The 27,900-nt window shown below is 47.8% G+C and overlaps 1 long non-coding RNA gene across 1 annotated transcript; it reads left to right on the plus strand.

Moving 5' to 3' along the window:
- Window positions 1–8,030: 8,030 nt before the first annotated feature.
- On the plus strand, window positions 8,031–27,371 carry LOC138824312 (uncharacterized). Its single transcript, XR_011371057.1, has 3 exons — window positions 8,031–24,887; window positions 25,576–25,646; window positions 26,192–27,371. It is a non-coding gene; the product is annotated as an uncharacterized lncRNA (long non-coding RNA).
- Window positions 27,372–27,900: the final 529 nt, after the last annotated feature.

The following is a 27,900-nucleotide window of genomic DNA, read 5'->3' on the forward strand; positions in this document are numbered from 1 at the left end:
CTTTGGCATGGTTTATTCTAAATAACCAAGGATGTGCTAATCCCAGCTGCTGAGGATTTCATTGTAGGTGAGTGTGTATGTGGGTGTATGCACACACACACACACACATGCCAGTCCTGTGGCTTGAACTCAGTTCTGGGTGCTGTCCTTGAACTTTTTTTGCTCAAGGCTAGTGCTGTACCACCTGAGCCACAGCTTCATTTCCAGCTTTTTGGGGTCATTAATTGAAGATAATCTCACAGTTTACTGCCTAGGCTAGCTGTGAACCACAATCTTCAGCCTTCGGAGATTCCAGGGATAAGCCAGGGGCACCCAGCGTGTGTGTGTGTGTGTGTGTGTGTGTGTGTGTGTGTGTGTGTGTGTGTGTGTGTGTGTGTGTGTGTGTGTGTGTGTGTGTGTGTGTGTGTGTGTGTGTGTGTGTGTGTGTGTGTGTGTGTGTGTGTGTGTACACTGCTCTTGCTCTACCTTGATCTTTTCACTCAAGGTTGACCACTTGAGCTACTGCTCTACTTCCAGCTTTTTGCTGGTAGTCTTGCCTGCCTGGGCCAGCTTTGAACTGCACTCCTCAGACCTCAGCCCCTTGATTAGCTAGGATTGCAGGCGTGAGCCATCTGCACTCACTCGGCAACTTTGTTTATCAACATGTGGCCTCCAGAGCGCGCCCTGCTGGCACTAGTAAAGTGCTGCAGCCCTGGTGATGCGTCCCAGCAGAGCTCTTGGCCCTGCAGGAAATGGTGGTAGCAACCATGACATGGGCTATTGGCTGTTGTCCAATGTCCCAACCCGCAGGACTTCAACAAGGGCAATGAACCTAAGCGAGAAGGAATGAAGGGACAAGAGACATGAAGAATGACAGCAAGACAAGGATTCTGATCAAGCTGCCAATTTTTATTTTTCACACAGGGGTATTTATATGCTTAGAATAAGGAAGCTTTTTCATTGGCCGTAGCAGCTGTAGGATGCTTGCTTAGGGCAGTGTGAAAAGGTGGTCGTTAGCAGCTACCGAGTATTTGTTTGGGGCAGGATGAAAACACCCGATTCTGTAAACAGCCTCCAAATGTTCCATTGAGATAGTCAAGCCTATCATGCAGATAGATTCCCTGTTGGGCTCCCTACAGTCCAAAGGCTGTTTGGGGCTCACAATGAACATTTCCAGAGATGTAGGGAGTGGCCACATGTCCCCATGGCGATCTGTGACAGTCCCACTGTCTCTCCTGTCCCCTCCCCATATTGTTCTAAGACAAACACTCTGCTCTTTGTCCTCCCTGCCCTGCTGTCCTGTTGGACCAAGTCTTGCCATCACTCCCTAAACTGGCTTGTGCTGGCCGTCTGGCACTGGGGCATATGGCCAGGGCAGAGGAGCCCTGGCTGACTTGGGGCCCCTCACAGAGCCATGGAGGTGCTTCAGCTCCAGCCCATGCTCTGGATTTCTGCTTCCAGGCTGCCCAGGACTCTACCTGTTTCATGGCGTAAAGCACAGAATATGTCTCCACACACTACACCATTGCAGTTGTCAGTAGGTGCCCCCCAAAGGACCTTGGGGCTCTCTCTGCCCACCTACTGCTGAATCCTGGCCAGGAGGACCTTCAGAAACACCTAGTTCTTTCTCCTTGTCCAAAATGATCTCCTATGTCAGAGAAGGCAAGCAAGCTGCCCAACTTTACCCAGAATGTGTGTACAGGGTTGGGCTTCAGTTTGTGGTTTTCTTGTTGTTTTGTTAGTCATGGGGCTTGACCTTAGGGCCTCAGCACTGTCCCTGAGCTCTTTTGCTCAAGGCTAGTGCTTTACCATTTTGAGCCACAGCTCAACTTCTGGTTTTCTAGTGGTTAATTGGCGATAAGAGTCCCATGGACTTTCCTGCCCTTGAGCTGCAGTCCTCAGATCTTAGCCTCCTCAGTAGCTAAGATTACAAGTGTGAGTACCCAGCACCCAGCAAGGTTTGGTTTTAAGCAGCAGACGAACTGGAGCTGTGGGGATCAGTATACCCAATGGTGTGCAAGTGAAGATCCAACTGCCACCAGCAGGGGGCAGCTGAACCCATCCTTTCCTTACTACTGTGCTGCAGCGCCATGATCCAGTATCACCCGCCCAGCAGTGCTGGGCAGTGCTGCTTCCTACCATTTATGTCTTTCATGGAGGATTCTCAACCTCCAAGAGCACCAGATTTAGGAGTTCCCCAACTTGGTAATGGGACTTGAGCATTCTAGAAACAGATTCTACTTTGGAATTTTTTTTTTCTGTAAAATAACTTTTTCAAAATACTTAAAGCTACAGCCTCCTGTTCCTCTTGGTATCCACAACAAGACCTGCTGTCTCTGGACCCCACTAATGGGCCTTTCCTCGCTTGGCAGCTGCCCTCAGCCAGTCCATCAGCGCATCTCATCCCCAACACATACCGAGTCCTCTAGCTTCTTGTTATTTGTGTTTATTTATTTTGTGCTGGTCCTGGGGCTTGAACTCTGGGCCTGGGCTCTGTCTTTGGTGCTCAAAGCTAGTGTTCTACCGCTTGAGCCCCAGTTCTACTTCTTGCTTTTTGGTATTTAATCGGAGATAAGTGTCTGGTGGACTTTCTTGCCCTGGCTGGTTTTGTACCTTGATACTCAGATCTCAGCTTCCTGAGTTAGGAGCTAGGATTCTAGACAGGAGCACCAGCACCTAGTTTCATGGTTTATTTTGAGATAGGGTCCTGCTATGTACATACCCTAGGTGGGCCTCCGACTCCTCCTGCCTCTTCATATATCAGCAGCAGCAGCAGCAGCTGTTTAAACTGCTCTGCTTTCTTTCTTTCCCTTTACCGATGAGTTGTGTGTGTGTGTGTGTGTGTGTGTGTGTGTGTATACAATTGCTCTAAAACTGAACCACAACTCCAGCCCGTTTTAAACTGTTGGAAAAATATAATTTGCACCAGGGAGAATAACAGCTCCCAGCTTCCTGAAAGAGTTCTTGTGTTCCCCTGTCATCTGAACCTTGGTACTTGGTATTTTGAGGTGGATGACCATGACCACTGACACCCTCAGCCAATGAACACAGGCTTCAAGGTCGGCAGCCTCCAGAGTTTCCACTCCACCCACCTGGCTCCATGCGTGGATTTGCACACAGTTGGTGCTAAGGCAGACCAAAGAAGCCTTGGAGCTGTGGACTCCCTGTAGGGGCAGGCGAGTCCTAGGCTGAGGACATTCCTGTAGCCACGTCCAGAAACAGGGCCTCTAGCAATGTGTGGGGATGGGGGCGGGGTCCTGATGGTTCTGGAGAAGGAAGAAGACTGAGGGCTTTGCAAACCTAGACAGGGAGATGGCAGGATGTCAGCACAGGGCCAGAAGAGCTGCCAGGATTCCCTGCAGGTGAGCCTGAAGCTAAGAATCAGGGTACAGGCCAGTGTGTGGGCTCTAAGACATTGGGAATTGGTAGTATGGAGGGAGAAGTCTGGGGGCTGCTGGAGTCACAGGGCAGTGGAGGCAGGCGAGCCCCCCCACTCCTTCACTCTTCCCTCTACTGGCCAAGGCCTATGGCAGAGAGAGGCCCTGCAATGGGATCTGTGGCTGCAGCAGATGGAGGTGACCCTGGAGCCAGAGGAGGGGTTAGGAGGAAGAGGACAGGCAGGTTCTCCAGTAGGAGGCCGGCTTGGGCAAGGTCCAAGAAGGGGGGTGATTAGGACTGGGGCCCAAGGACCTCGGACATAGGGCAGTGGGCCAGGTGTTCCCTGGGGGGGAGGGGGACAGGAGTGGAGAGGTTCCTGTCAGGAAACTGAGTTCTGGCACATCTGGGTCTGGGATAAATCAAGGTTGCTTCCTGCGGCAGCCCCCAGGGGAATCTGCCCAGACTTTGGTCAGGGAAGACAAAGCATCTCCATCAAAGGCCTGAGCAGCCTCGGGGCTGAGGGCCCCCTCCCCGCCCCCCCCCCCGCCAGGCCCGCCCCCAACCCTTTTGTCTCCTGTGGGCTAAGCAAAAAGAGCATAAAGGAAAATGGAAAAGATGGAAGGTTGGCTAAGCAAAAAGAGCATAAAGGAAGATGGAAAAGAAAAGATGGAAGGTTGGCTTTCAAAGCTGTGAGGACAAAGGCAACACACATTCTCTCTCTCTCTCTCTCCTCTCTCTCTCTCTCTCTCTCTCTCTCTCTCTCTCTCTCTCTCTCTCTCTCTCTCTCTCTCTCTCTCTCTCTCTCTCTCTCTCTCTCTCTCTCTCTCTCTCTCTCTCTCCAACGTTCTCTCTTCCCTGAACGAAAGGGCAGCTGCTGAACAAGCTGGACTGGGAGGGGCTCACCGAGAAGCGGCCCTGGAGCTGAGGGGAGGGGAGGCCAGGAAGAGACTGGGTGCAGGGAGTGCCAGGAAAAGCAATCAACATCAGAATTATGAAATGTCCAGCCCAGGAGGGGCCCCAGGATGGGGGGGGCAAGCTGAGGGAAGCTCAAAAGCTTGTCCTAGTAACTGGAGAGGTGGGGGCAAGGCAGGCTTGAGCCTGCGGGAAGAGGCGGTTGGGGCTGGGGTGGAGTGGGGTGCAGGAAGTCTGGTTGTTTATCTGCTCTGGCTCTCACCACGCCCAGCAACTGGAGCTGGAGGCGAGGCGCCCAGCCAGCCGGCAGTGACTGTGCAGTTTCTCAGATGGCGGCTACCGCTTCAGGGCTTCAAGGGCACCACAAGAAGCCCACGGTGGCCTAAGAAATCATGGCTCCCAAAGTGGACTTTTGGAGGAAGTGGCGCTGTAGCTCAAGTGGTAGAGCGTTTGCCTTGAGCTGAGCTCTGCGCCCAGGCCCAGAGTTCAAGCCCCACGACCGACAAAAAAAAAAAAAAAAAGAGAACCAAAGTGGACTTTTGGAGTGGGGGGAGGGGGCGGCTCAATTTCTGGCACATTCTCAAGTGATAGCAATAATGATGTCGTCGTCTGATTTTTTTTAAACCAATTTTTATTAACATGTATTACTTGTACAAGGGGTAAGGGGCTCATACGATGTTTCCATATTGGAGCCAAACACCCCACACCCCCTTTGTAGGAAAACCTCAGTAGGTTTCATGACTTGTTCACCCTCTCTGATCACCACCCAGCAGTCTGCTTTATTTTTTCTGTCATTTTTTTTTGGTTTGTATTAATTGAACCAAGGTGTTTTTCACAATGGCATTTAACCAGAATAGTGCTTTAGCTTCTCTAGTGTGGGTCTTGACCTTGGGGTAACCTGGTACACTTTTCCTGGGGTGCCAATGTGTGTTTGGAAACAAAGCTGACTTCTGAACAAGATGAAGAGGCCAGTCGTACCATGGATTCTTGCCTCCGTGGCTGGAACAAAGGACACTGGAGAGAGAGAGGACCCTGACTCTGGAATCAAAGTCCTGGTCCTTTCCCCAGCGGGCGACTAGTGAAGGAGTGAGCCAGCCCCGCCCTGGACCCAAAGTTCTGTTTACCACAGTTGTCAGGAACAGCTTGTTTTGATCTGCAGATATTTGCTGACGCACTAGCCACCAGGCCTTCTTCCTCAGTTGGGCTGGAGGTTATTTTTTTGCCTTATTTGAAGCAGCCACCAGGATCAGGGTGAAGCGGGCACAGCCCTGCCTTCAAAGTGGGACAGAACAGCCCTGTGTGGTTTTAACCTCTCCATAAATACATTCCTTTGCTGGAGAAAACCAGCTGTGTGGAACTTGGAGGCCAGGAGAGTTTCCAAACACAGACATTTATTCTTGAGTACTGAGGGGGTGGACGGGGCAGCTTGTGATACAAGGACACAAAGGCCTTTATTAAGTTGTGATGGAGTAGCCTGTGCTTTATAGAATGCTACCCTGTAGTGACAACCAATCCAACAGCTATTCTTATTAGTGCCGGTACTGGGGGTTGAACTCAGGGATTGGGTCCTGTCCCTAAGCTTTTATGCCCAAAACTAGTGCTCTAGCACTCTATCCACAGCTCCACTTACTGTTTTTTGCTGCTTAACTGGAGATAAAGAGTCTCACAGATTTTCCTGTCCAGGCTGGCTTCCAACCACAGATACCAGTCTCCTGCGTAGCTAGGATTGTGAGCCACCAGCACCTGGCTTCAACTTCTACTTTTTGGAAAAACAAAATCTAAGTTTGTTTCTGGGATGTAGGACTATTACATGTGAATGAGGACGATCAGTGTAGCGTGGGCTCAGGAGGCAAGGAACAGTAACAGCTACGCATCTCTCTGACATTATATCAAAGGGCCGACTCCACAGCAGGAAAACTTGCTTGGTTTCTGACCCAGGCCTCCGAACTTTCTAGAACATTCTGAGAGCCAAGTCCCTCTTTCCTCACTGTCTTTGCAGGCCAAGTCACCCCACCCCTGCCAGGATAAGACAGGGTAGATTGGTAGATGGGGGGGAGGCGGGGCGGGGGAGGAATAAGAAGAATTTTAGGTGACAGAACCTTAAGCAGCCACCAGTGAACAAGACCAGGCTTGAAAAGTAGTCACAAGAGAGTCAGCAGATTTTTTTGGGGGGAGGGGGAGGGTGTGAGTCCATCCCTGCCTGCTGATGCCACCTTGCAGAGGCAAAGGAAAAAACCCTCCCCCCACGTGCCCCCCCCCCCTCCTGGTTGCCCAGGGAGCGTGTTGTCCCTAGGAGGTTTTGTTTAGGGTGTGGAAGGTCAGCCAGGAAGGAGACTTCTTGTTGTGCCAGACTACTGTTCCAGTAACTTGCCTGGTACAGTTTCCATCCGTCCCATGGTAGGTGGACACAGGTCTCATGGGGGTCTCAGGCTGCATCTTCTCCTCCTGTCGCCACACAGGACAGACCCCTCACTAAACATTCAGGACCCCTCACTAAACATTCAGGTCTTGCTCAGCCTTGAGTGAGGACACAAGAATGTACTGTTTATTTGGACCCTCCCGGAGCGGGCAGCCCGGCTGGCACCCTGAGTAGTCATTAAACCCATTTCCCGAGGCTCATCACAAGCCACAAGCCACCTCCAGACAACTTTGGCTTAAAATTGTTTTTTTTTAATTTAAGTTCACTCTTGGCCGGCCTCGGGTAGCTCACCACCGCAATCCTCCCTACTTGGGAGGCTGAGACAGAGGATGGCTGTTCAAAGCCAGCCTAGGCGGAGGCCGGCAGTGCAGCTGTGGCTCAAAGGAGTACAGGGCCAACCCTGGGCTAGAAAGGCTCAGAGCCAGTGCCCACACCCTGAGTTCGAGTCCCAGGACTGGTATTAAAAAATGCCAATATTCCTTTCACCACTGTGCGCTGGCAAGGACAATGAGCTGAAAGATGGAATCCACCAGCTGGTGTCCCCGAAATTACATCAAATCCTTGTGTCTTATCCCAGACACAGCCTGATCTGTTGTTACTTCCAATCCCAGTTCCCAGGGGGACAAACAGGACCCCCCCCCCCACCGTCCCCTGGCTCACGCACAGCCACTGACCGAATAACCGCAGAACCGTCACTGGCTGACTTTAAAACAAAAACAAAACGACAAAGCCAGAGTGAAGGTCCCGGGCTGACCTGACCCCTGGAGCCGCCCCCCGCCCCCACCGCGGCCCGCGCGCCCGGGCGCTGACGTCACCCGCGGAGCACGAGGCGGCGCCGCCCTGAGTCACGCGCGCGCCCCGCCCCCGCCCCGCCGCCCCCGCAGTGATGCGCCGCCGCAGAGATCCCTCCGCCGCCGCCTGGAATTTTCCAGACGTTGCGCCGGCACTTCTTTCGGATCTCGGCGCGGAACCGGGTGACCTGAGGTGACCCTGGCAGTTGCCCGGATTCATTCCTGACCCCACCCTGCCCCTGGGCCCCGCACCCCGGCTTTCCGTCCAGGGGCCGTGCCCCGCCCCCACGTGCGCCCCGTGGCACCTGGGGGGGGTCTGTCCTCGGCACCCCCCTCCCCGGCCCCGAAACCCCGCCGGGGACGGGAGGGGAGGGAGCGGCCCGCGGTGGGGGCGGGCAGGCCCAAAGTCCCCGGGGCGGCCCGCCCTGGGCCGGGCCGGGGAGGGACTTTTTTCACCCCTAGTGTCGTGGAGGAGTCGCCCCGTGGAGGAAGGTCCTGGTGACGCGACCCGGGGCTATAAAAGCCGAAGTGGTGGCCCGCCGGGGCCCAGTTAGGCACAGGCAGGGCCGGCGTCCCGGCCGGGGCCAGCGGTGGGGGGGAAAGACAGAGTTAGGCGAGGCCGGTGGGGACGTGGGCAGCACGGGGCTGGGGAGGACAAGTGCGGGGGGATGGCGACGGGGATGGCGGCCTGCAGCCCTCGGGCCAGGCTGTGCCTTCTGCCTGCTGGGCCGAGGGCACCTGACCGCCCGGGCGGGGGTGGGGGCCTCACTGGGCCCCGAGTCCTGGCATTGGGGATCAGGAGGAAAGCAGACAGGCGGGAAAAACTGGAGGCAGGTGGGGTTGGGCCTTCGAGGCCCTGGAGACGAGCTTGTCCGGCCGTGGGTGCCGTAGCCGGGGGGCAGGGAGGGGGCTGACTCTGAACTTGGCAATGCCAGCACCCCCTTTTTTTTCCAGACAAAGGGGATGAGGCCTGGTCTTGTGGAGACTGGACTTAGCTTCGCCGGGCTGACCGCTCTGGCCCAGGGTGGTATGTAATTTGGGTCTCAGCCTGGAGGAGTCCAGGGCTGAGTGTGAGTCAAGGCCGGGGTCGGAGGTGAGGGGTGGCCCGAGGAGCGGTTTCCTCACCGGGCACTGGTGTGGCGCCTCGTGTCATCAGGCCTGGGGCAGCAGAGGCAGGATGTTGTGTCTGGGGCAACATTGACCAACGCTTTATTTTCCAGGTGTCAGTGTCCCCACCCTGGACTTTGCTAGATTTGGTGCTAACCTCTCCTGTGAGCTCACTCTGCCCTCTCTCCTCCCTCTTAACTCTGAGGTTATCCATCCCTTAAAACCTTTCTGGTCATCTGGTAAGCTTGGGGAAGTCAGGAGTCGTTGGAGGCGGTATTGGTATTGGTAACGAAGTTGTGAAGGAAACGCCCTGCTGAGTGGGCTTGGGGGTGGGGTGGGGTTGCTTTGGCTGAGGGTGGAAACTGAACCTTGCCACTCTTGGATGGGCTTCTACAGCAGTGGTTTCCACCGGAGGTCACCGGCCGTGGTATGTTACTGTAGTGTTCATCATGGCGAACAGATGGCACCCGGAGAAATGGAGCCCTCCCCCCCTGCAGGTGTGCGTGGTAGCTGTGCAGGAGGGGAGGCCTGGAGGATGCAGCCCGCTTAAATTGACGCCTGCAGATTGAATTCCAGAGTCTTAGGAGGAGGAGGAGGAGGAGGAGGTGCTCCAGTGCCAAGTGTCCAGCTAAGCCTGGCTCAGGAAGCCCTCCCTGTATTCAGGCAGCCACCAGCCATTTTAAGTTCATGAGCTTGGCGGAGGGAGTGGGGGGCGAGAAGGGAGGCAACCAAAAAGGCCAAAGCAGATACATCGCTTCTGAGGGGCCATCAGCTTTGAATGAATGTTCTGGGAGCACCGTTCTCCAGGCGCAGGAATGGCAGCAGGCATCCCCTTCTTTCCTGGGGAAGAGAGGTTTTCACGTGCTTCGAGAAGATTCTTAAGCAGTAGAACAGTGTAAACGTTGATGCCACAGCGCAGAAAGACACGTCCTGTAGAGACAGTTGCATATGGAGCCCAGAGGGACCTCACCACGTGCCTGTTTTGGCTGGAGAAATTCTTAATGTGCCTATAGAACTTTTGGGTGGTGGGGAAAGCTGTTCAATTTTAAATGCCTTAGGCAGAGGGAACTTTATTAAACATTGTCAAATGGGGGGGGCCGTGCGGGGTGTCATGTTGTGCTAAATTATTAATTTTTGTTGGTTGTGGGGCTTGAACTCTGGGCCTGCGCACTGTCCCTGAGCTCTTCGGCTCAAGGCAAGCTCACTACAAATTGAGCCACAGCGTCACTCCAGTTTTCTGGTGGTTTATTGGAGATAAGAATCTCATGGACATTTCTACTCAAGCTGCTTTGAATCACCATCCTCAGATCTCAAGCCTCCTGAGTAGCTAGGATTACAGGCATGAGCCACCAGCACCCAGAATGTGCTAAATTCTGGGGTGGTGCTATCTGGTCATTCTCATTCTATATGGGTGGTGGCAAGTCTCATCTAGAGTGTTGAAGGTATTGCACATTGCTAAGATGAGAATGATTCGTGGGCTGATAATCCACCCTTGGGAATTTGGTCTGAGTGTGCTAGGCAAGTGCTCTGCCACTGAGCTACAACACCACTAGCTCAGAGTTTATGTTCTTGCTACATTTTCTTTATTCAGGTGGGCATGGGTTGCCTCATTCAGTTCTTAAATTCTGCACTTTACTGGAATAAGTTTGAAGTTTTCTTGGTAATCCAATGGGGACCAGATGTTTGAGTTGTAGTAGGGTGAGGGCTCTTCTGGCAGTCATGTTTGGGAGTTGGGGGGGTGAATGAAGTGGGGGAGAGAGGGTTGGTGGATTCAGCAAAGGGGATGGGAGGTGGTGTGGTGGTAATGAGTGGGTTGAAGGCTGGTTTGGGAATGTGGGTTGAAGGGAATTTTCTGGAGGGAAACAGTAAATAGAGCCTGGGAAAAATGAAAATGGTGGAAATGTGTTACGCTGAATTGCTGCATAGAAAACAATGAAAGTTGCTGGCAAGATTTCTAAAAATGCTTCGAACATTTAAAGGAAAAAGGCAGAATTGTTCTGCTTTGTGCAGATTGGGAGACTGCAGGGTTTGAACTGAGTCACAAGGTCTACCTGCTATGTAGGTAGCCACATGTGTTTACTGAAATTGGGGCAGAGGGAGTTCTCAGGAGCAGAATGCCTTGGAAAGATATCTAAATGCTTAATTTGTGGGGTTGTACAGTGTGCACTTGAATCATGAGATGAGCATTTCTGGGTTGTTAATTCGCGTTTTATCAAACTGATCAAATTCTGAACAAAGCGAAGATGGTTTCTAAAGGAATTTAAGATGCCTTGAACACATACCTGCCCTTCTGTGGTTGATCAGTAATTATAACAGCAAAAGTTTTGCTTACTTGCTAAACTGTTTTTCAAATGATAGTCATTGTAACAGAGAACCAAGAGGTTTTTTCCTGTGAAATTTGGTAACAATTTCTTCTCCTTTGCGAAGAGGAGCATGAATAGTTGTATCTGTTTGTATGTTTGGTTTTTAAATGCTCTGGGAGTAGGAGGAAAATAGCACTCACAAGCAGTTTAGCAAATCAAAAGGTAATACCAGTGCAGTGGTCTTTTAGAAATCATCTCTGCCCTTGATAACTTTTAAAAATCTGAAATCCTTAATAATTACCCTTGTGATTTTTCTGTCTTCTGGGTTCCTTTTTAATGCTTGTATATTGGTGTGGGAATTCAGTTCTTAACCAGTGATTTGGGAGTCATAGTTACTGCTCTGGAACATGAGTGTTAGTCATATTTGTATGGGGAAGTATTTTGGGCTATGCTATTGTGAAATGGAAGCTGGAAAAACAGGTGGCTGAAAAAAAAATACTTGTAAGGCAAGAATTGTTGCTGGATCATGTACGTAGTTACTAACCAAGTTTTCTTCCTCATTACAGCACAAATAAAGGTTCAAGTTCTAAACTCTTTAGAATCTGTTGTTTACTATGTTGCTTGGCCCCTATCATTCTGCCTTTATAATGAAGTTTGGATCTATCATTGTATGTGGGCTTAGGCCAAGATTCATGGTTCACTAGAATCTAGACTAGCATCCACTAGACTTATTTATTCAGCTACAACTGATGGGTCCTGATGGACCTGCAAACTGGTGTTGGGGAGGGGCCCTTCCCTGTTGGGAATTGGTAATAGTTGTTCAAAATGTGGTGCCATATGGCCAGTAAAGGTAAGTGTAGGTGGGGGAGTATGTTTGGTAATCTGGAACATTTCCTGCTAAGAGCTGGGCTTCGTTTTTCTTGACTGAAGGCTTTGTTCTCTATTTGATGAAGGTTGTGTAAGGGTGGAGGTAAATGGAGGGTTCAGAAGCCTGTAAACTGAGTCATTGGGAGGGGAGGGTTGAGTAACAACAGTGATTCATCCTGGTTGCTGAGAATGCGCATGATTCTGTGGCTGAGTCATCCGTCACACGGTGTTCATGGTGTTATAGGAGACAATTCTGGATCCCAAATAGAAACTGTGAAAGAGGGTGGTGGTGGTGTGCAAGGAAGTTGGGGGGAGACTGGGCTCTACTGCTGGCTGTTGACCCAGCTCTCTGCTGAGTGTGTCTCCTCTGCTTCCTGCTCATTCCTTGGTGAGTCCTTCCTTATACACTGTAGTGCCAGATGGCAAGAGGAAGGCAGCCACATGGCCTGGCAAGCCTATCTGGACTCCTGGCACTGCGTAGGACAGAGGCCCTGCTTTGTGCAGGTCACCTGTCCCAGGCCTGTCTCACCCGATCACTTGGCTTCTTACCCCTTTTCTTTGTCTTTTGAGAACGGGTCTTGTTTCTTTATACAATGATGATAAACTTGGCTTCCATCCTGAGGAAAACTGTATAAACACCTATGTATATAGCAGTCTTTCCCAGCAGCTGCTGGCAAAGGAATTTACCCACAGGGGTGTAGATGTTTGGTATTGGAAGTGGTTGTGGAATGGGACTTGTTAATAAGAGCAGAGATGAGGTGGCAGCTGAAGGCGAGGAAAGAACTCTTGTCCTTGTGGGAGCTTATTACGACAAGCATTGCTTAGCATCCTTACACATGGGTCTAAATTAAGTCTTTGATTTGAGCAACCAGACGCTGTGGGTGCACCAATGGAGTTCATTACTGAACTTAGTTATCTTCTGCACACTTAAATAAGAACAACAAAAGTGGGATTTGAGAAAAAAGAATAGCCTGAGAACAAGTTGAGACCCCTCCAGGTTGGAAGACAACTTGATATAGCCTGAATTACAAAAAGGGATTGACAGTAACTTCCCCCACTTCCCAATGGCCTCCAGTTTACCTTGTGGACATGACCATTGAAGAACTGCAAAGACCTTATGTGCTGGCTAACCTTATGTGTAGCTAAGTTTCTGGAGGAAACTCTGGCTCTGGTGTAGTACTTGTGGTTTGGTGCTGATATTGAAGGGAGAAATATTAAAATATTGTTTTTAAGTAGTTGTATGAGTTAGTCTTCAACAAATAACTTTATAATGCATCTTTTTTTTTGGTCCATCTTGGGGCTTGAACTCAAGGTCTGGGCACTGTCCCTGAGCTCTTTTGCTCAAGACTAGTACTCTACCACTTTGAACCACAGCTCAAACTACTACTGGTTTTCAGGTAGTCAGTTGGATATAAGAGTCTCATGGACTTTCCTGCCTAGGCTGGCTTCAAACTACGATCCTCAGATCTCAGCCTCCTGAGTAGCTAGGATTAGAGGCATGAGCCATCAGGGCCCAGCTTTTATACTGTATCTTGATCAATGGTTATCCTTTTCATCATTCTCCTGAATTACTCCCAATCCAATGTTGTTTTGTTATTGTGTTCATACGTGCTTATTATATACTTTGACCATTGCTCCTCGCCTGCCTTCTTTGAGCTAACTCCTTATTGGGTCTCGTGCATAAAAGGGTTTGCCATGAAGTTTGTAATAAGCAATTGGAGGGGACCTCAGTAATCTCCCAGTAGCCAGCATAAATGGCATACTTCACGTCCTGATGGTTTTTGCTTTTCCTATACATCGGCTATGTATGCATTTTTAAACACATAAATGATGTTCTTAAATTCTGTGTTGTGATTCTTTTTCCACTATATAGTGAATGTGTTATTTGAAGCATTTTTCGTGATGACATGAAGTTCCATTGCATGGTTGAATTGATTTAAACAGTCAAATTTAGAGGAACGTATGGGTTGTTCTATTGGGTGGTTTTTCCTTTTAGGAATTTTAAAAAATAATTTTGTAGCTCATCTGATATTTCTTTGAGATATACAAATAGGTTTCTAGAAGGAACAACATGTCAGACTTGAAACATCAGGTTCATGTTGCTATGATGCTCTCCAAGGAGGGCAATTTCTAAATTGTCTTCTCACTAGTGAACAGAATGGGTTTGTTGATATTAAAAATCTTTCCTAATTGACAGGTGCAGCCTACATTCCCTGTGTGTGTCTTGCTTTGGCTGCTGGTGAAACTGAACATCTCGTGTTTGGTCATTGCAGTTTGTGATTTTTCCATTCTTGAGCGCCTAGTTTTATCCATTGGTTGTATTGTAAAAAGCTATTTACATACTAAGGATTTTAATTTCCTTTGCTATATTTGCTGCAGATATTTTTCTGGATTGTAGAGTCTACAGTTTATTTTGTTTTAAAATCCTTGGACAAAATGTTTCTTTTCTTTTTTTTTTTTTTTTTTTGTCAGTCATGGGGCCTGAACTCTGGGCTTGGGTGCTATTCCTCAGCTCTTCAGCTCAAGGTTAGCGCTCTACCACTTGAGCCACAGCGCCACTTCCGGCTTTTTCTGCTTATGTGGTGCTGAGGAATTGAACCCAGGGCCTTGTGCGTGCAAGGCAAGCACTCTGCCACTGACCCACCTTCTTAAATCAAGAGTTTCTGCACCCTGAGCACCTCACTATTTTCTCCTGGCACTTGTATGGTTTCCTTTTTTTATATTTAACCCTGGATCCCCACTGGAGTTTACTGTGTACTCTGTTGATGTGGGGTGAGCCCCTTCCCAGCTTGCTCTTCCCCTGTGATCAGAAGGAATGGGAGTAGTGTCATCCTGTCTGCATGAAGTTGTCACAGTGGAATACTCTGGAGAATGCGTGTGCGTCTTCTGATTAGATCCTGGTCTATAGATTTGTGTGACACCTTATCCCCCAGCTCAACTTGTTTAGACTTGTCAAAGTAGATCTAATTGTAATCCTGACCTCACTTGGCAATTTAGGACTCAGAGCATCTACTAGTTTTATGACTCTTCATACTTGTCCCTTGTGAGAATGTGGTTTCAATTTTACTTACTTGATTGTTCCATTGCATGCAATTTGTTATCTTTATTAAACGTATGTCACTGGAGTTCATATATAACCACCAGAAATTTTTTATCTTGTGAAAAATACATGTTAAATAATAAGGTCAGCAGTTGCTCCCCCCCTAAGTTTTTAAATTTTTTTCTCATTTTTTTTCCATAGCTAATGGTATGGTGCCGGTAAAATTGAATAGTAAACTTCAAGTCGATACTCTGCTTTTTTACTCCAGGCTTGCCAGTACTAGCCTCACATAATTATGTGTCTGGATCAACATAGGGAAATTTCAGCCTTTGGTTTTTGTTGTTTTGAATAAAACACAACGATCTTAAATCGCCATCACTGAGGTAAGAATACTGTCTTTCCCTTGTTAGAACTTGAGTAAACAGAACTGGGTTAATCTTTATCCTTGGTTCATAACATGACTTTGCTTCCTTGTTTATGTTTAATAATGTAACATTTCTGATTGCCTGGTCAGTAGAGAAGTAGCATGTGTGACCCACGCCCCTCCTCCCGCTGTAACCAGGCAACGTCACCCTGAACTTGGGTCTCTCTTTCATTTGCTTTCTTTTCGTACAGCTTAATATCAAAATGTTTCTCAGTTATATATTTTAGTTTTTATCTTAATGCAAAAAACCTTGTTTGCACTGAATTCATGGATTCTTCCATGGATGGTGATGGGTTGACTCTTGTGATGTATCAGCAGCGAATACGCGTGCTCCCTCATGATATAGACTAAAGCATGCAGTAGAGCTGGCACTACCTGTGCCCTCCCTGTCCACAGGTAACCAGTGTTACCTATGCGTGTGCTTCCTGCCGGAGCTCTTTCTGTTCCTACTTCCGTCCTCAGAGGATGTCACATAGTTTTCCTTTTCTAAGGCAGTGGCAAGGTTGGATTGCATACCGTGTATCATTACTGACTTCTTATATGTCACAGTAGGGGAAATTATTTTAGTTAGGATACAACTGCTTTTGTTCTTTGAAACTACTGAGTGGTATTCCTAACCTGGCCATATCATGAGTTATTTTGTTGTTCTGCCATTGGTGGAAAGTTATGCTCTTCCTGGTCTTCTGGTGTCGCAAATAATGCGGTGTGATGATTTTCACATACAGTCCCTGGCACACAGGCGTGAGGTTCACAGGGAGGCGCGGAGATGTGGAGTGGCTGGCACACAGGATGGCACACACGCTGCCCTCTTGCCTCCCGAGAGACAGTTGCAAACCTGACTATGAGAGTATCTGGGTTTCATAACTTCTTAGATACTTGGCATATGCAATTAAAATTTGCCAACTCTGAAAGAATTTCAATATTTCACTGCTAATAAAATCTTTTATGCTATGGGTTATATATGCTTTTTGCGAAAAGGAAAAAAAATCCCAGAAGTTGTTGGTAAATTACATCACTTATTTATGTGTACCTATGGTCATAGTGACATGAATTTAATCCTTTGCTTGTCAGGACTGTTTGATAGGAAAGGTTAAGCCAAAAATTATTCTTTTATTAAATCCAGTTCAGTTGTAGTTATTATTTGAATTGTTTTTTTCAATTCTGTTTATCAATTCAATTTAATGTTCTAATTCAATTTAAATGTTTTGAATTTTAAAATCTAACATTACAGAAAGGCCTAAGATGTGATACCTAAGTCCCTTCCCCCAAGGTAATTTTTAATGACTTCATTATCTTCCTTCATCTCCCCTCTGACAGTGTACTCAAATGTATCCTGGTTTTAGCATCTGCTCTAATAATAAGGTGTACTCTGATTCTCCTGGCTTTATATAATACTTGTGTCAGCACAATTATTTTAAGCCTTTTCCTACTGATTGCTTTAAGCCCGCTTCTAGGGTTTTCTGGCCAATATAAGCCGCACCGCAGTTAGTGCCTTGAATTCCTTGTGCCCTCAGGGCAGCACTGGTGGAGGCCCGGCTGGGCAGCTCCAGGCATCCACCCCTGCTCCACTCATCCCCTCTTCTAGGACTCCAGTTCTGTGAGTGGGTTAGAGCTGCTGCCGCCAAAGTTGGATGATAATTGGTCTTCTCCTCACATGCTATCGTGAAATTCAGTTAAGATCAGCTGGGAGCTCCCACCTACCAAGGCTGGTGTCCAGTGGTATCTGAGTAGGCATGGAGTAAGAATGGATGCTTCCAACCCAGTGACTGCTTCCTGGTGTTCTTCTTTCAAATAGGGTGCAGATGAAACAACATCTATAATAATATCTGCCCAAAGTAATATTCAGTGGTCTTGTTTGTTTCTAGGCTATGCTTAGCATAGCCAGGGCTGTGGCTCTTCTCTTCTTGAGCTGACCCCTGGCTCAACCTCTTATCTCCATAAGGAAAGGCTGGGGTTCCTCTAGTAACCAGCACAATGTCCCCTTTGCTCTTCTGTAATGCAACAGCTGTGTGATCCACCACTTGGGTGTGACAGCACAACCTGCCAGCCTCTGCTCCATGCTGCTGCGTCCTCTCCCCTACCTGTGTAGAAATGCTCCAAGAAACAATTCCAAACTAGGTAACAGTGACATCCTCTAATGTACATCCTCCCTTCTGATGGAGGCAGCTGTGGTTGCCAGTTGCTGGAGCTTGCTTTTCAGAGAATTCTTTGCCTGCACAAAGCTGTATATTTGTGTACCAGTTCCAATGGTTTTAAATATTACACTCTAATATACTCGTATGCTGTTGCTCCTCTCTAGAGAGGTTCCAAGTGACAGACATAATGTGTCTTTAAACTTGATTGTGTGAGAGGTGAAAATAATGTTTAGTTATAGTTGGGATTCGGATTTCTATTGGGTCATATACTTAGTGATTTACAAGAGGTCTTTATATATAAAAGAAATGCTTTGCCATTCTCACTGATCTTTGATTTGATAATATTTTTCTATTTAGAGTTTTAAGCATATATATACACATATACTCACCATATTTTAATAGCTTCTGGATTTTGAGTAGTTCAGAAACGCTATACAGCTCAAGATTTTTTCTGTTAAGTCTCATGTTTGCCCTAGTACTTTTAAGGTTTTACTTTTTGATTGGATCTGAGTTAGTCTGGCATGCTAGGTGAGTGAAGGGTGCTTAGGCTACCGTCTATACCATTTGCTGATCAAGCCACTGACCCGTCTATTCATGTGCCAGTCCCACATGGTTGTAAATACACTCCATGCTGATATACGCCACATGGTACCTATGGTTGTAGTTCATTATCCAATTTTTCCACGATTTTTCTCTGTTCTTATATAATTAGCTTTCTCCATGATGTCTTCATGTTTTGTCTTCCTAGGCAAAAGTAAGTCTTTCCATTTTCTCCCATCAGTTTAACTGACTTAAACAAGGCTGCAGTCTGTCGGCTCGCCTGCCTCTGGGTCTAGATTCTAACCTGCCTTCTGTCAGACTTCCCCATCAAAATAGCTGCCCCAGCACAGAGACTTTTATGTATTTATTCTTGCCTAATGGTTGCTTGTTGCTGTCACCCTATTTTGCCAAGTGACCTTTGTGGTTGAAATGTGCCTATATGCATTATCCTGCCAGAAATGCTGAAGAATTTGTGCAAACTTAGCAAACTGCACCCAAGGTCACAAGGAGAATGGCTGGGAGGGCTGACTCCTCTTCCTGGAAGTTCTGTGCACCTGAGATGTTTCAGTGGGTTTTGTTCTGTGACTAGCACCTTCCCCCTGTGCTCCACCGCCATCTGCCTTTCCCTCCTGCCACAGACCGCGAAACTGAAAAAATGGATGACTTTCTGACTCAAGAGATTTTACAGGCCAGAATTTGCCCTTTCTTTGGTGTCTCAGTGCTGCCATTTTGATGGCTTGGTTTTAGGGGCTGCTTTGGGCCTGCTGGCTCCTCCCTAAAGGCTGGTGGTGGTCAGGGGTCTGTTGTTGCTTCAGCTTTTCTCTGGGATTCCATGTGGCTTAATGGAGGCATTGAGGGGCTTATGAGTACAGAGCCACATGCAAGTCTGTGGCCTGCATCTGCTTCAGAAAGATGGCTATGTTTTTTCTTACTTAAGGCAAATCCTTACAGTTTCTAATTAGATTTTTTTTTCTGACTTAACTACTGATAGAGTATCTTTCTCTACCAGTAGTGAAAGACCTTTGACTTCCGTTGCCAAGCGCGCCCCCTACAGGTGAGATTTCTTCCCTGTTCTCTCACAGAAGTAAGCTACTCCCATGGTGGCCAGCCCCATCTTTGGTTTTACCTTCCCTGTTTTGTCTTTTTAATCTTCAAGTCGTTGTACAAAGAGGCTCCAGTTCATGTCCATTTGTAAGTACAAACTATCTCAGTGTTTTGTTTTTTTTTTACTTTGTTTTGTTTTATGGTGCTGGGGCAGAACCAGGGCCTTGCATATTGTTTTAATCTGCTCTTTTTGGTTCTGAGAAGCAGAATGAAAGCTTGCTGTGTATCAGCTGATGTGCTTCACCTGTGTTCTCATTGCTACGTGAAAACCCCTTATGTGAGGACATACAGCTTATATGTTGCCAAGTGTTTTTGCAAGTGGGTAATTTGCCTTCAAGTGTAGGTATAAGGTCTTGTCACTGCTAGTTGTAAATTTGTAATCAAATCTATCCATTTTCATTACTAGGGTTGACTACATCACATTTATTCTAGCTCCTTTTTGACATTAAACTCTAATCCATGTAGAAGTTGCTTTGCTGAACAGTATAAGGTAAGAATCTAATTTGGTTGTTTAAAAATGGCTGATTTCCTCAATACTATTTACTGAATAATTCTACTTTCTCTACTGATTTGAAATGCCAGTTAGACAAATGCAACTAAATCTGTTTTTGGACTTTAATTTGTTTCATAAGATAACTATCTTTTCTTCTACCAATTCAATATTTTTATTTTCTTAGCTTGGTACTGTTAGGTCCTTGTCATTTATTTATGAATATTAGGTATTATATTGAATTTTATATTTATTAGCATATTGAACTTGTTATTAAGAACTAGCCTTCCTGTTCATTGGGTTTCATTATGGATTATGCACATTTATTATGAAATTTGTTCCTTGAAGCTTGTTTTGTACTGTGGTCAGACTGTTTTTCTATTAAAATGTCTGACTATGATTGTGTTGTAAGTAAATGGCTGGACTTCTGCTAGCTGTGTAGGCTGTGGAGTCAGGCTATTATTACTGGCTGTCACCTTGAAGCCACCTCTTATTTATTTCCTCTCTGCCTCAGTTTCCCCCCTGTAAGGAAAGATAAACATATCTCAGACATGGGTGCTGGGCTGGTGAAATAATATGTCTTATTATTTGCACTCTTTTTGACATAGACCAGGCACTGTCCCCTTGAGTTTTTAAATAAGTAATGATGAACAAGTGTTTGGCATGAGAGTTGTTCTGTTTTGTTTTTTCCATACTTTAAAAACAATCTTATTCACATTTTTGTGATTTTATTTTTTGGGGGGGTGTCAGTCATGGGGCTTGAACACGGGGAGCTTCAGCCCTGTCCTTGAGCTTTTTCGCTCAAGGCTAGCGCTCTACCACTTTGATACTCAGCTCCACTTCTGGTCTTCTGGTGGTTAATTAAAGAGTCTCATGGACTTTCCTGCCTGGGCTGGCTTCAAACTGCAATCTCAGGCTCCTGAGGAGCTAGGATTACAGGCGTGAGCTGCCAGCATTCAGCTGGGCTGTGAACATATTAAGGAGGCTATGAACATCATGGTTCACACTTAACTCAGCAGTGGGTCTGTCAGCAAACGGTGGAGAAGGCGAGGAGCTGTATCCCAATCTCTAGCAGCCCTGTTCCAGGTGCCCAAAAGGCACTTAAAATTTAATTATCTGGCCGGGTGCTGGTGGCTCATGCCTGTAATCCTAGCTACTCAGGAGGCTGAGATCTGAGGATTGCGGTTCAAAGCCAGCCCGGGCAAGAGAGACCGTGAGACTCCTATCTCCAATAAACCACCAGAAAACCGGAAGTGGCGCTGTAGCTCAAGTGGTAGAGTGCTCGCCTTGAGCTGAAGAGCTGAGGGACAGCGCCCAGGCCCAGAGTTCAAAGCCCCACGACCGACAAAAAAAAAAAAAAATTAATTAATTATCTGTCATTTAATAGTACTATTTTGTGGTAGCAATAATGAACTTTCCTTTTCAAATAAGTTTGTTTTTCCTTCTGACAACTGAATGATGATTTATATGCTATAAAAATTCTTGCCTTTTAAGTATGCGATTTTTCTTTCCTTCTTCTTGAGATAGGGTCTCACTATGTAACCAAGGTTGGCATAAAATTTTCTTCATAGCCCAAACTTGCCTTGAACCCATGATCCTCCTACCTCTGGTCCTGAGAACTGGGAATATAAGCATGTACCACTACTCTTAGCCTGCAGGTGTACAATTCTGAGATTTCTGAGTGTATAATTCTGATTTTAATTTAAATTTAATTGTAAAGGTGAAGTGTTACTCTCCTCCCTCATCTCCTCCCACTTCCCCCCCAGCCCTCCAATTCTGACTTTTCATGATCCCAAATAGAAGCTTGGTAGTCATAAAACAGCATCCTGTCCCTCATCACCTTCATTGTACTTTGAGCTTGTGAGTTTGCCTAATTTATGGAACTCATATGTGCAATTGTACAATATGTATCTTTCTATGTCTGACTTTAATTTTTTAAGGTTCATTCTCATTGTAGTATGTAACAATACCTCATCGTATGGCTGAATAATACTCTATTGTATCGATAACTATATTTTGTTTATATATTTATCAGTTGGACTGGGCTTTTTCTGCTTTTGAGCTATTCAGAATAATCATGCTATGGAAATTGGTGTATAAGGTTTTGTGTGAACATATTTTCAGTTCTCCGTTATATTCCTGAGTCATATAACTAACTTGGTATTTAAAATTCTTTTAGGCATTGCTCAAATAATTTCCAATGCCATTGAACCATTTTACATGCCACCAGGAATGTGTAAGTGTTCTAATTTTTACACACCACCAGGAATGTGTAAGTGTTCTAATTTTTGTGAGATTTGTGAGCATTCTAGTGAATATGAAGTAATATCTTGTGATTTAATGTGCATTTCTTTGATATCAAACAACCTTTCATGTGCTGCTGGCCATTGTATATGTCTATACTGATCTTTCATTCACTTTCTTTTTCTTGTAGTTCTAGGGATGGAATCTAGGGTCTCACAAACCTCACAAGTGTTGGGCAAGTATCTCCTGTTTATTTAGATGTCTCATTATGTATCTCAAACTGGCCTTGAACTCTAGATCCTCTCTCCAGAGTGCTGGGATTATAGGCATGCACTACTACATCTGGCTTCTTTGCCCATTTTTAAAGTAGGTATTTGTCTTTATTATTGAATTACAAGAAATCTTTAGATATTTTGGATTATAGTCCCCTTATCAAATGCATATAGTTTGAAAATATTTCCTGCATTTTATGGGTTGTGCTTTTACCTTCTTGCTAATGTTCTTTGATTTAGCTTGGTGGTAGAGTACTTGCCTAGGACTCCTACCCAGCACTGAAGGGAAAAAAGTCACTTAATTGAAGGGAAAGATATACCTCCCACCACCAAAAAACCCCCACAAAAAACCTTAAGGTGTTCTGTGAATGAGCAGTCAAAGTCTGGGGGTTTAGTGGCAGAGAATAGGGGTGGTCCTTACGGCCTGCAGCATGCTTGGTGCTGTGCTGGGTAGCTTCATGCAGATCAGCCAGCGCCACCGCTGTCCGCACCCAGCTGCGAAAGGCTGGCCCTTGAGTCCTGAGTAGGCAGTCCTCCATGTGTTTTAAAATGAATAGACTGTCTGCTCGTTTTAAGATAAGCATCAGGCTTTTCTGCTTTAATTCTATTTTTGCTACTGGACGAGTAATGGTTCCATTAATACAAATGGAATATTGAGCCCTGTGACAGCTGAGCCCATACTGCCCCTCAACCTCAGGTTTTACAAAAGTGAATTAGAAGTTTCCACCTGGACTTGAGGCTGCAGCTGGGATCCGATGTCAGAGGAGACAGACACAGCCAAGACAGCGGGGGCCAATGGCTCCCACCTGGAATCCTAGCTACTTTTTCAAAAGGCTGAGAGCTGAGGATGGTAGTTCAAAGCCACCCAGGGAAGAAAAGTCCCCGAGACTCTGATCTCCAGCAAAAAGCTGAAACTGCTGACGTGGCTCAACTGATTAAGCGTCAGCTGCAAGCAGAAAAACCAAGTGAGAACGGAGCCTTGAGTTCAGCCCTGGTACTGGCACCAAGAAAAGAAAAGGCATTAGAGAGTTGCAGTTGTGCGCGTGGCTTGCTTTGAGCTACACAGCTCAGTCTCTAGTTCCCCCCTCATTTTTTTTTTTTTTAATGTTGGCCAACTTGGTCTTGAACTCATGAGCTGAAGTAATACATCTCAACCTCTCAAGTATCTGGGCCTACAAGTATGTGGCACTGGGTATCTCCTTGTCTTTCCGTTTTGGCATGGGCACGCGGGTTTGCTGAGGGGCAGTTTCGCTGTGATGTGTGCACACGTGTATGCGTGGCTGCTGATCCCCAGGCCCATGACATTCCTCCCAGTCCAGGTTCTCAGCGATAGAACTGCGGGCCTGTGAGCATGGCTGCCTCTAGGTGACAGCAGATGTAGGCAAGGCCGCCTTCTCTGGTTTGTCTTGATAGACATCTGTCTTCTTGGCCTATAGATCAGCTCTAGATCAAGCACCAGTTCTACTTCCTGGTGATAGTTTAGCTCTGTTTGTTCATTCCTCTCAAATTCTTTGGATTTGGTTTGGTTGTTTTTCTTCTCTCAAATGGTGCACTGCACACTTGATCATTCTTGTCTATACTCCCACATTTCTGATGGTGGGAAGAGGTGCAGACCGCATGACGGGACCCACCCTGTCCTCTGCCCCAGGGCCGCAGCAGGGTCGGCAGACGCTAAGCACGGGGCATCTCTGAGGAGGCCACTGAAGCCACTGGGCGACAGTGGCGGGTGAGGCTGACTGAGGGCCTTACAAGCAAATGGAGCACCCGGCGGCGGCGTTCACCTTCCAGTGGTCCCTCCATCGCGTCCTCCCTGCTCAGATAATCAGCTGGTTGCTTACGTGTGGGCAGGCAGCATCAGTGGCCCCCACTCACAATCCTGGTGTCACAAGGGCACAAACCAGGAGTAGCAGGTGACAGCCACCCACCAGCTACAGAAGAGCTGCACATGCACTGAGAACAGCCTCCCCACAGACGGGGACTTTGAGCTTATACCAAAGGAAAAGCATCTGGGAAGAGGGAAGGGCCTGAGTACAGTCTGTGGTCACTGTTGGCATTCAGGACATGGCCCCCAGGGTCCCTAACCCGCCTCCCTTGATCTTCTCTGCTTTGTTTGCAGCTCCAGGTCTGATGTGTAATTTACCTTAGTTATTTAAGTGGATGATTTAAAACTTGTAAATGTTGAGTAATTTTTACTTTCCAAATAATGTCCATTTTTGGTTGAAAGGAAGTAGTCTGTGTAAATCCACTGCCGTTGAATGAATGTATGCTTTCTGACATTGTTTATTTTAAATTGTGTGTTTTTAGACAGGGTCTCTGTAAGCCACGGTGGCCTCACACTCAAAATTCTGCTTCAACCTCTCTAGTGCTGGGATTACAGGCATGAACCATCACATCCAGATAGGTACGGCTGTTTCTATGAATCTCTCATGGGAGTAGAAAGGTATTCTCTGTCATATTCCTCACCTGGATCCGATCCTCTCCAGATGTATTACGTCCTGTGTCACAGGAGTGTGCATCAGCCCGCTGGGCATCCTCTCATATGACTAATTTGCTCCACATCCACCGCTATTGCTCCATCAAGATTCTCAACAGCACAAACGGCCCTCATGTGCTTAGTGCTTGAGATTCATCATCTGCTGACTTGCACACCACACACATGTATACATGCACATGTACATATGAACATTCACTCCAGTTTCATTGGACTGAAATACCTATGCAGGTTTTGTTCTGTTTTTAACTTTTTTTAGTTCCAGTCCTGGGATTTGAACTCAGGTCCTGGATGCTGTCTCTGAGCTTTTTGCTACCACTTGAGCCACAACTCCACTTCTGGATTTTGGTGGAAAATTGCAGATAAGAGTTTCACGGACTTTTCTGCCAAGGTTGGTTTAAACCACAATCTTCAGATCTCAGCCTCTTGAGTAGCTAGGATTACAGGCATGAGCCACCAGTGCCCAGCTAGTATTATTATTTTTGCCAGTCCTGGTGCTTAAACTCAGCGCCTGGGCACTGTTCCTGAGCTTCTTTTTGCAGAAGACTAGCTTAGCACTCTACCACTTGAGCCCACCGCACCACTTCCGGCTTTTTCTGTTTATATGGCATATGAGGAATCAAACCCAAGGCTTCCTGCATGCTAGGCAAGCACTCTACCATTAAGCCACATTCCCAGTCCTATTTTTTATTTTTTAAATTTTATTTCACATAGCTATTAACGTAAGAAATAATTAAGTAGAAATTAAGTTTAAAGGGTTTGATTTCATGGGTATAATCTAGATCAGTGTCACCACTTCTGTTTGCCCCCATTTCTCCCATCCATCCCCATCCTCGTTACATAGTTCAGTTTTTACATAATGTACACTGAATATAGTAGCTACATTTGCTCTCCATTCATGTGCCCACTTTTAATTCTGAGGTTTGAACATAGGTCTCAGCTTGCTAGGGTTTGCTAGGCACACTGTTCTACCTACCTCAGGGCCTTGGCACTGTCTCTGAGATTTTTGCTCAAGACTAGCTAGCACTCTACCACTTGAGCCACAGCTCTGCTTTCTGGCTTTTTTTTTTTTTTGGTAGTGACTTGTCTGCTGAGCTGGCTTTGAACCACAATCCTCAGATCTCAGTCTCCTGTGCAGTTAGGATTACAGGTATGAGCCATTAGCACCAGGCTTGTGTGGTTATTTTCAACTGCTGAATTTTGCAAGTGTAACAATTTAAAATATTCCTGTTTTCAGCCCTTGTAACGTGATTTTACATGTCCTGGTAGTTATGATTGGTAATTATTTTGCCTCTTTCTGGGAATATGTGTCCTTCCAATTGAGGAAGTTGCAGGGCGTGGGTCGAGCCAGCATTTTGTCATTACAAATGAGGCAATGACATCTTCTGTATACCCAAGGCAGCTTTTGCTCTGCCCAGTGCCCTCTGGAAAGTTCTAAGGGACTGTGATAAGACTGGTGCTCTCTGTCTGACCCTGCTGATACCACTGTCTACTTTTTTGCCATTTGCTGGGTGTGTGGAGGCTCCCGGAAGCCACGGACCCTGTGGGTCCTTGCGTGGGCATGTGGGCTCCCAGCGCACACCTGAGTGGCGTCACTAACGTGGGGAATTAATCTTTTGCTCATCTTACAGAGTGTATTTGGCTTCCTCATTTCCAAGGCCTTGTAAGGCCCGGGCTTTGTGTCTTTGTCTTCAGGTTGGGACTTAGATGGCCATGATGTTTCCCTCTGCCGCTGCAGTAAGTAAGGGTCTGCTTCTCGCTGGGGGCTGGAGAGAGAAGCTGACGGGAGGATGGAGGGATATGGGGTGGAGGCAGTGTGGTCTGTGGGCCCTGAGCTAACCTAGCAGTGCACAGAACTCAGGCTGTGTGTGTGTGTGAGAGAGAGAGAGAGACAGAGAGAGAGAGACCAGAGTCTGCTTGGATCCCCGGGGAGGTGGAGGAGACTGACTTCTCAGCAGGTGACAGCCCACATATGGAAGCCTGCTTCTCACCTGGACTGTGCTTCTGAGTTCCCTGGTACTCACGGGAGGAAACCCAGGGCCCTCCTCTCCCCCCACGGCTCAGGGGGTGCTCCCGGAACCTGCCTTGGGCCTGGAAGAGGCAGAGGCTGAGCTGCAGCCGTGGGTGCAGCGGGCGGTGTGCGCCCCGGGCTCTGGCCCTGGCCATGCGGTCTGGTCCTCCCCAGAGCTTGGGCTTCAGGGCAGACAGTGTGAGGAGCCGGCGTGAGAGGAGCCCGCGTGCGCACACGTGTGTGGTGGGTGTGCGCTTTGACTGGGATTTCACACCGTGGCAATTCCCGGCGAGGACACAGCTGCCGGTGCAGCGCCCAGAGGAGGAAGGCAGGTGGCCATGTCTGTGTGATGGTCTGCATCCCAGCGAAGCCGGTGCTCCCAGTTTCTCCTAGTTCTGAGAGCACAAGGTGCTTTGCCGCATTTAAAGTGGGGGCCTGCAGGGGCTGGGAGTGTGGCTTAGTGGTAGAGTGCTTACCTAGCATGCATGGAGCCCTGAGTTGGATTCCTTGGTACCACACACACAGAAAAAGCTGGAGTAAAGCGGGAGCCTGGAGAAGGTGTGCGCTGCATAGCCCTCTCCCCGCCCCTCCTCACCCCTCCCCTCTTCTCCCTGCCCCTCCTCACCCCTCCTCTCCCCTCCCTATGCATCTTAGAACCTTTCTGGACATGTCTGTCAGCAGTGAGTGTCTCAGGACACCCAGGACTCTGGCCTGTAGTTGAGTTTTCTGGTGTGGGGCACGCAGGCTGCGGGGCTGGGGGACCCGGGTCCCCTGGCGGCAGCTGCGGAGGGGGTCAGGGCAGCCGGCACCCGGGCTGGGCCGAGCACGGAGCCTCACAGGTGTTTCTTTTCCTGGGCGCGGCTCATGGCCGCGCTCAGGTTTTGCTTTTCACCTTTCAGTCTGTGAGAGCGTGAGCAGGAAAAAAGCAAAAGGTGCTGGTGGTGGCACGCACACACTGCTGGGCCGGGGTTCGAGTCCCCGCAGCACCCTGCTTCCTTCCTACTCCGGCTCCAGGCTTCCTTCCCCCCTCCCGCCCCCAGGAGGTGGCGCAGGCCATGTCCCAGTGTCTGCCAGGCCCCTCGTCCCTGGTCCACCTGCTCTCACTGCTGCCGCTCTCCTTCCCCGGACCCCATCCTTGGGTGGCCTGCAGCCTGCTAGCTCCCGCAGCAGCTCCCAGAACTTGTGCAAGCGCTTTGCCCAGATGGACAAATGGGCATCTGGAAAAGATGCTTGGTGGAGGACACAGCGTCCCTGCCTCTGTGCTTGCTCAAACTGCAGGACCTCCCATGTGCTCAGCTAACCAGCAGCCCTCGGAGCTCAGTCCTCAGTCCCTCAGCCCGTGGATGTGACTCAGTGGTAGATTCTAGCACATGCACAAACCTGGGTTGCCAGG

This window comes from Dipodomys merriami, unplaced genomic scaffold (assembly GCF_024711535.1).
Source record: "Dipodomys merriami isolate MVZ:Mamm:240054 unplaced genomic scaffold, mDipMer1.0.p SCAF_128, whole genome shotgun sequence".
NCBI classification, from domain to species: domain Eukaryota; kingdom Metazoa; phylum Chordata; class Mammalia; order Rodentia; family Heteromyidae; genus Dipodomys; species Dipodomys merriami.